Source organism: Crinia signifera, chromosome 3 (genome assembly GCF_055691185.1).
Source record: "Crinia signifera chromosome 3, ASM5569118v1, whole genome shotgun sequence".
Classification (NCBI taxonomy): domain Eukaryota; kingdom Metazoa; phylum Chordata; class Amphibia; order Anura; family Myobatrachidae; genus Crinia; species Crinia signifera.
The window spans coordinates 118,354,244-118,361,038 of record NC_139219.1 but is presented as its reverse complement, the minus strand read 5'-3'; the positions used below and the strand labels follow the sequence as shown (position 1 = coordinate 118,361,038).

General features: G+C 52.5%; 1 long non-coding RNA gene and 1 pseudogene across 1 annotated transcript; one reads left to right on the top strand and one right to left on the bottom strand.

Annotated features, from left to right (window-relative positions):
• The first annotated feature begins 233 nt into the window (after nucleotides 1-233).
• LOC146065213 (5S ribosomal RNA) lies at nucleotides 234-352 on the top strand (annotated as a pseudogene).
• Nucleotides 353-4,576: 4,224 nt separating this feature from the next.
• On the bottom strand, nucleotides 4,577-5,768 carry LOC146062557 (uncharacterized). The gene is made up of 3 exons (XR_014471389.1): nucleotides 5,632-5,768; nucleotides 5,095-5,239; nucleotides 4,577-4,988 (listed from the first exon to the last, which is right to left on the bottom strand). It is a non-coding gene; the product is annotated as an uncharacterized LOC146062557 (long non-coding RNA).
• Between the last annotated feature and the right edge of the window lie 1,027 nt (nucleotides 5,769-6,795).

Genomic DNA, 6,795 nt, shown 5'->3' with positions numbered 1-6,795 from the left:
TTTTGTGTAACACACAGAACTGCTCCTTTTGGGTTTTTTTTACTCCCCAGCAGTTATAGTACTCAGTAACCAACCCCCCTCTTTTACGTCAACATTAGCACTATCACAAAAATAAAAAATAAATATTTAATTATTGTTTTTTCAGAGACAGTGTGACTCAGGTGCTGCGCCTGCTGAGCCACCTCCCTTTGCAGCCCAACAGGTTATTTGTGATCAGATACCAAACCCTAATATACTGCCACCATACCCCACTGGTCTGCCCAAACCCTCCCCGAACTTGGAAGCCAAGCAGTGGAGGGCCAGGACAGTACCCAGGTGGGAGACCCCTGGGGAAGCCCAGGTGTGGCAATATTAAAAATAGGGGTATAAGCCGCCGTATTAAACAAACACCTGTAACATGACTGCCAGAGAGAGTGTCTATTAAAGAAATTATTAACACATATAGAGGCTGTGACATCTTTTTTCTTTTTCCCCATACTACCAATACTAGGTGTATTACCAGATGCTATCAAGCACAAGATTTTTCATACCTAGGGGAATTGAATCATTTCACTGCCTATAATCATTGGTAATCATACCTCTGATAACATCAGTGCTTGAATGACAGATTAAGTGTGTGACTAAATTACCAATTTCCCTGGAATTAAACCAGTCCAAGGATCACACTACATTTTAATATTTAAATATCAAATTATTTTTGTGCCATTTATTTTAAATAAAGTCTAAAATAAAAGCTATGTTTTAATATTATCATATTACATCTTTAAAAACGAGTGCGCCCAAAAAGCGTTTTTTCTTTCTTTTGTCGGACTCTTCCTCTGACGAAAAAAACCCCAGTGTTCACCATTGACTCTAAACGCTGGGCGCACCGCCAACCAAGCAACTACCAGAATTTGTCAAGTATAGTAGTTCATTAAGTTGGTACAAAAATCATTACACAGACTACAAGTCTGTGCGGATCTTTAACCCCTTTCTTACGTTTGGCATAATGTGTAAGGGGCAAGTATAATGGGGTCTATTATTTTGTTGCAGAATGTGTAGAAGTGGTATATGGTGTGGAACACTACACAAGGCCAATTTTGAGTGTCCACACCCTCTTTTCCTGAGCGCTCGCGCACAAATGTGTTGACACTATTGACACCAAGGTGGGCCTGTGTACTTTAAATGCCAGGACCTATTTTTAATCCCCTTCCCGCCCTTTATCTGCTCTCTGAGCGTGCACACTGGCACCATCTCTTTGCAAGTTTTTGAACAGGATTCTCCTAAACTCACTATGCCGCTATTTTTACATACTGTTGTAGACTAGCATTTTTTTTTTTTAAATATGGATGTTTTCCTCCTCTTCCCTCCCCTTCAGGATGCTACTAAAACCTTGCTGCCACTGAGGACCCCCAGGACGTTGCTCAGGACACCGCCCAACATAGACGGGAAGGATACAGGCGGGGAGACAGCTGCCCCAACTCCGCCCCCAGGGCGCTGCGGCAGAGAACACAGCCCAACGCTGCTGGGAACGACGCTGAGGAGGAGAGAGGTGCCCTATCCGACAGATGCTGCAGTACCCCCACCTGCGACCGATTCTATGTGAGTGCACTCTTCGGTCACGACTGGCGAAGAGTATGTCTTGGGGGGGGGGAGCGAGGGAGGGGAGAGGAGGTGCAAGATTAATCTGCTTTGGGCTAAGGGAAGAGGTGTGGCATGATGCTAGGTGGTGGGTTGTGATTACATGTAATGGGCATTAAGGGGTTTAGCAGTGGTGTCAAACTCTTGGCCCTCCAGCTGTTGTGGAACTACACTTCCCAGCATGCCCTACCACCGATTTTAGCGATCCATTATATAAAATCTGTGGCAGGGCATGTAGGGATGTGTACTTCCACAACAGCTGTAGGGCCGTGACTTTGACACCACTGGGTTAAGGCATACTTTTTAAATATGTTATAGGTACACGGTAACACCATAATGTCCCCCCTTCTGTTATTTTGTTTGTTTAAAATAAAATTGATGGCGCCATCTGTGTGTGTGTATACGTATATGTGTGTATATATTCGCTCCCTTACCACCGTGACAAGCGCAGCGAGCCCGCAAGGGGGGACGATCCACGTCCCCCCCTTGTCGGGATTTTGAACGCCGGGATTCCGGCGTCGGGATTTCATACTGAATCCTCGCTCCCTTACCACCTCCTTCTCTTCCGATTCCCCTCCTCTGCTTCCCTCCTCCTTTCCTATGCTTCCCTCCTCCGCACCCCCTCTCCCCCTCCACTGCTCTTCTGCTCTCCCTTCTAACTCTTCCTCTACTCTGCTCCCCATGGTCCTCTGCCCCCCCTCTCCTCCTCACCTCCACTCCTCCTCAGCTCCTTCTTCTCTGATCCCCCTCCTCTCCTCCACTTCCCCCTCCTCCACAACCCCTATCTTCATCTCCCCTGCTCTCTCTTTCCCCTCTATCTCTCTCCTCCTCACCAATTTCCCTACACTTCTCTATCTCTCTTTCAGACTGCCGGTGACCCCGTGCTGGGGTGCAGGAAGAGAAGACTCGGCGCCATGGAGTTGGAGCAGGAGGAGATGACTAGCACTGGGGAAAAAAGAGTTCAGAAGACCCATGAGCAGGCGCCGAAAACATGGTGTTTCCATCACTGCTGATCATGTAGAATGAATCATCAATGACAAGAGGTACATAGCACCTGTGTATACTGCTCTCCCTTCTCCGCTCCTTCTCCACATGTCCGCTCCTTCTCCACACCTCCTCTCCTCCACTTCCCATCCTCCTCACCCCCCTCTCCTCTCCCTTCTCCTCTCCTTCACTTTCCCTCCTCTGCTCCTGCTCTCCCTTCTTCTCTCCTCCTCCTTTCCTCAGCTCCCCCACCACCTTCTCATCTACTCTCCATCCTCCGATCCCCCCTCCTCTCCTCTGCTTCCCCTTCTCCTCCGCTTCCTCTATTCTGCTCCCTCTCCTCTTCCGCTCCTTTGCCCCCTCTCCTCTTCCACTCCTCCGCTCCTTCTTCCCTTATCCCCTCCTCTCCCCTGTTCTCTCTTTCCCCTCTATCTCTCTCCTCCTCACAAATTTCCCCACAACTCTCTCTCCCCCTCTCTCCCTCCCCCCTCTCTCTCTCTCTCCCTCTTTCTTTCTCTCTCTCTCTCCCCCCCCCCTCTCTCTCTTCCTCTCTCCCCCCTCTCCCTCTTTTCCCCCTCTCCCTCTCCCTCTTTTCCCCCTCTCCCTCTCTCTCCCTCTTTCCCTCCCTCACCCCCAGTGACCCTATGCTGGGGTGAAGGAAAAGAAAACCCAACGATGGGGAGATGGAGCAGGAAGAGATGACTAGCACCGAAGGGGAGGGAGTGCAGCAGGGGCAGAAAACCCGGCATTCCATCACTGCTGATCATGTAGCATGCAGCACCGATTACAATAGGTACACAGCGCCTGCATATACTGCTCTCCCTTCTCCGCACGTCTGCTCCTTCTACACACCTCCTCAGCCCCCTCCCCTTCACTTCCCCTTCTCCTCACCCCCTCTCCTGCTCTCCCTTCTCTGCTTTCACCTCTCCCCCCTCTCCTATGCTCCCCCTCCTCCTCTCCTTCACTTTCCCTCCTCTGCTCTTGCTCTCCCTTCTCCTCTTGCTCTCCGTTCTCCTCTCCTCCCCCCCTCTCCTCCCCCCTCTCCTCCCCCACAACCTTTCTTCAGCTTCCCTTCCTCCACTCCTCCTCTCCTCTGCTCCTCCTTTCCTCTGCTTCCCCTCCTTTCTTCTGCTTCCAATCCTCTTCACCCCTCCCCTGCTTTCCCTTCTCCTTGTCTCTGCTCCTCTTCTCCTCAGCTACCACATCTCTTTCCCTCCTCCACTACCCCTCCTCCTCCTCTCCTTTGCTTCCCTCCTGCTCACCTCATCTCCTCCGCACCCCCTCCCCTTCTCTCACTTCTCTGCTTCCCCTCTCTTCCGCTCCCCCTCCCCTCTTCTCCTGCACTTCCCCTCCTCCTCACCCCTCTCCTCCTGCTCTCCCTTCTCCTCTCCTCCTCTACTCTGCTCCCCCTCCTCTTACTCCTCTCCCTCCTCCTCTCTTTTGCCCCTCCTCCTCTTCTCTGCTCCCCTTCTCTCTCTCCTCCCCACCACTTTTTGTCGGAGGAGGAGCATTTCAATCGCTGCTGATCATGTACCATGCAGCACCAATGACAAGAGGTACACAGTGCCTTCTGTGCTACTTCTCTACATGTCCGCTTCTCTCCTCCTCCACTCCTTTGCTCCTTCTCTGATCCCCCTCCTCCACTCCTTTGCTCCTTCTTCTCTGATCCCTCTCCTCCTCTCCTCCTTCCCCTCCTCCTCTCCCCAGCTCTCCCTTTCCCCTCTTTTGCTCTCCTCACCAATTTCCCCACACTTTTCTCTCTCTGACTGCCAGTGAACCTGTGCTGGGGTACAGGAAGAGAAGACCCAGCGCCGGGGAGATGGAGCAGGAAGAGATGACTAGCACAGAAGAAGAGAAAGTGCAGCAGACCCAGTCTGCCCAGGAGCAGGGGCAGCAAAATCATCTCTACCATCGCTGCTGATTGTCACAGGAGGTACCCAGCACCAGCTTGCACTGCGCTCCCTTCTCTGTACCTCCTCCATGCCTCCTCTCCTCCTCCTCTCCCCCTCTTCTTGTCTGCTCCTGGAAGGGAAGGAGAGGAGAAGGGAGAGCAAGAATGGAGGAGGGAAAGTGATGGAGAGGAGGAGGGGAGCATAGGAGAGGGTAGAGGTGAAGCAGAGAAGGTAGAGCAGGAGAGGTGGTGAGGAGAAGGGGGAGGGGGTGAGGAGGTGTGGAGAAAGAGCGGAGAAGGGAGAGCCGTATACGCAGGCGCAGTGTACCTCTTGTCATCGGCACTGAATGCTACATGATCAGCAATGGAATGCTTTTCTACCCCTGCTCATGGGTCTGCTGCATTCTCTTTCCCAAGTGCTAGTCATCTCATCCTTCATCTTCCCGGCGCTGGGTCTTCTTTTCCTGCACCCCACAGCTGGGTCCCTGGCAGTCTGAGAGAGAGAGGAAAGTGGTGGAGAGAAGAGAGAAGAGGGAGAGGGAGAGAGGAGAGGGAGAGGCAGGGGAGAAGGGAGTGCAGTGCAAGCTGGTACTGTGTACCTCTTGTCATGATCAGCAGCAATGCTAGCAGGTATTTTTCCGCCCCTGCTCCCGGGTCTGCTGCATGCTCTCTCCTGCGGTGCTAGTCATCTCTTCCTGCTCCATCTCCCCGTCGCTGGGTCTTCTTTTCCTTCACCCCAGCAGTCTGAGAGAGAGAGAGCAGTGTGGGGAAATTGGTGAGGAGGAGAGAGATAGAGGGGAAAGAGAGAGCAGGGGAGAGGAGGGGGATAAGGGAAGAAGGAGCGGAGGAGTGGAAGAGGAGAGGGGGCAGAGGAGCGGAAGAGGAGAGGGAGCAGAATAGAAGAAGCAGAGGAGGAGGGGAAGCAGAGGAGAGGAGGGGGATCGGAGGATGGAGAGTAGATGAGAAGATGGTGGGGGAGCTGAGGAAAGGAGGAGAGGGAAAGGAGGAGAGAAGAAGGGAGAGCAGGAGCAGAGGAGGGAAAGTGAAGGAGAGGAGGAGGGGGAGCAGAGGAGAGGGGATGAGGAGGATGGGAAGTGGAGGTGTGGAGAAGGAGCGGAGAAGGGAGAGCAGCATACACAGGTGCTATGTATCTCTTGTCATCGATGCTTCATTCTACATGATCAGCAGTGATGGAAACACCATGTTTTCGGCCCCTGCTCATGGGTCTTCTGCACTCTTTTTTCCCCAGTGCTAGTCATCTCCTCCTGCTCCAACTCCATGGCGCTGAGTCTTCTCTTCCTGCCCCCCAGCACGAGGTCACCTGCAGTCTGAAAGAGAGATAGAGAAGTGTGGGGAAATTGGTGAGGAGGAGAGAGATAGAGGGGAAAGAGAGAGCAGGGGAGAGGAAGATAGGGGTTGTGGAGGAGGGGGAAGTGGAGGAGAGGAGGGGGATCAGAGAAGAAGGAGCTGAGGAGAAGTGGAGGTGAGGAGGAGGGGGGGCAGAGGAGGATGGGGAGCAGAGTAGAGGAAGAGTTAGAAGGGAGAGCAGAAGAGCAGTGGAGGGGGAGAGGGGGTGCGGAGGAGGGAAGCATAGAAAAGGAGGAGGGGAAGCAGAGGAGGGGAATCGGAAGAGAAGGAGGTGGTAAGGGAGCGAGGATTCAGTATGAAATCCCGACGCCGGAATCCCGGCGTTCAAAATCCCGACAAGGGGGGGACGTGGATCGCTTGCCACGGTGGTAAGGGAGCGAATATATACACACATATACACACACACAGCGCCATCAATTTTATTTTAAACAAACAAAATAACAGAAGGGGGGATATTATGGTGTTACCGTGTACCTATAACATATTTAAAAAGTATGCCTTAACCCAGTGGTGTCAAAGTCACGGCCCTACAGCTGTTGTGGAAGTACACATCCCTACATGCCCTGCCACAGATTTTATATAATGGATCACTAAAATCTGTGGCAGGGCATGCTGGGAAGTTTAGTTCCACAACAGCTGGAGGGCCATGAGTTTGACACCACTGCTAAACCCCTTAATGCCCATTACATGTAATCACAACCTGTGAAGGTATCCGCTGCGCTCGCCACACTTCGGGCTCGGTGGCTCGCTGCACTCGCCACACTATTCTATTCTCAACTCCACGCCGACGTGGATAGTAGGGGTATGAAAAGGTCGGCGGACGCGTACCGCCGCCGCTCGCCACGCTTCGGGTTTGCGTTGATCGTGCGGATGTCGTTACCAATTTTGGGGGCCATTTCACTGTACAGGGTGCCTATTTGGGCTCTGTGGCC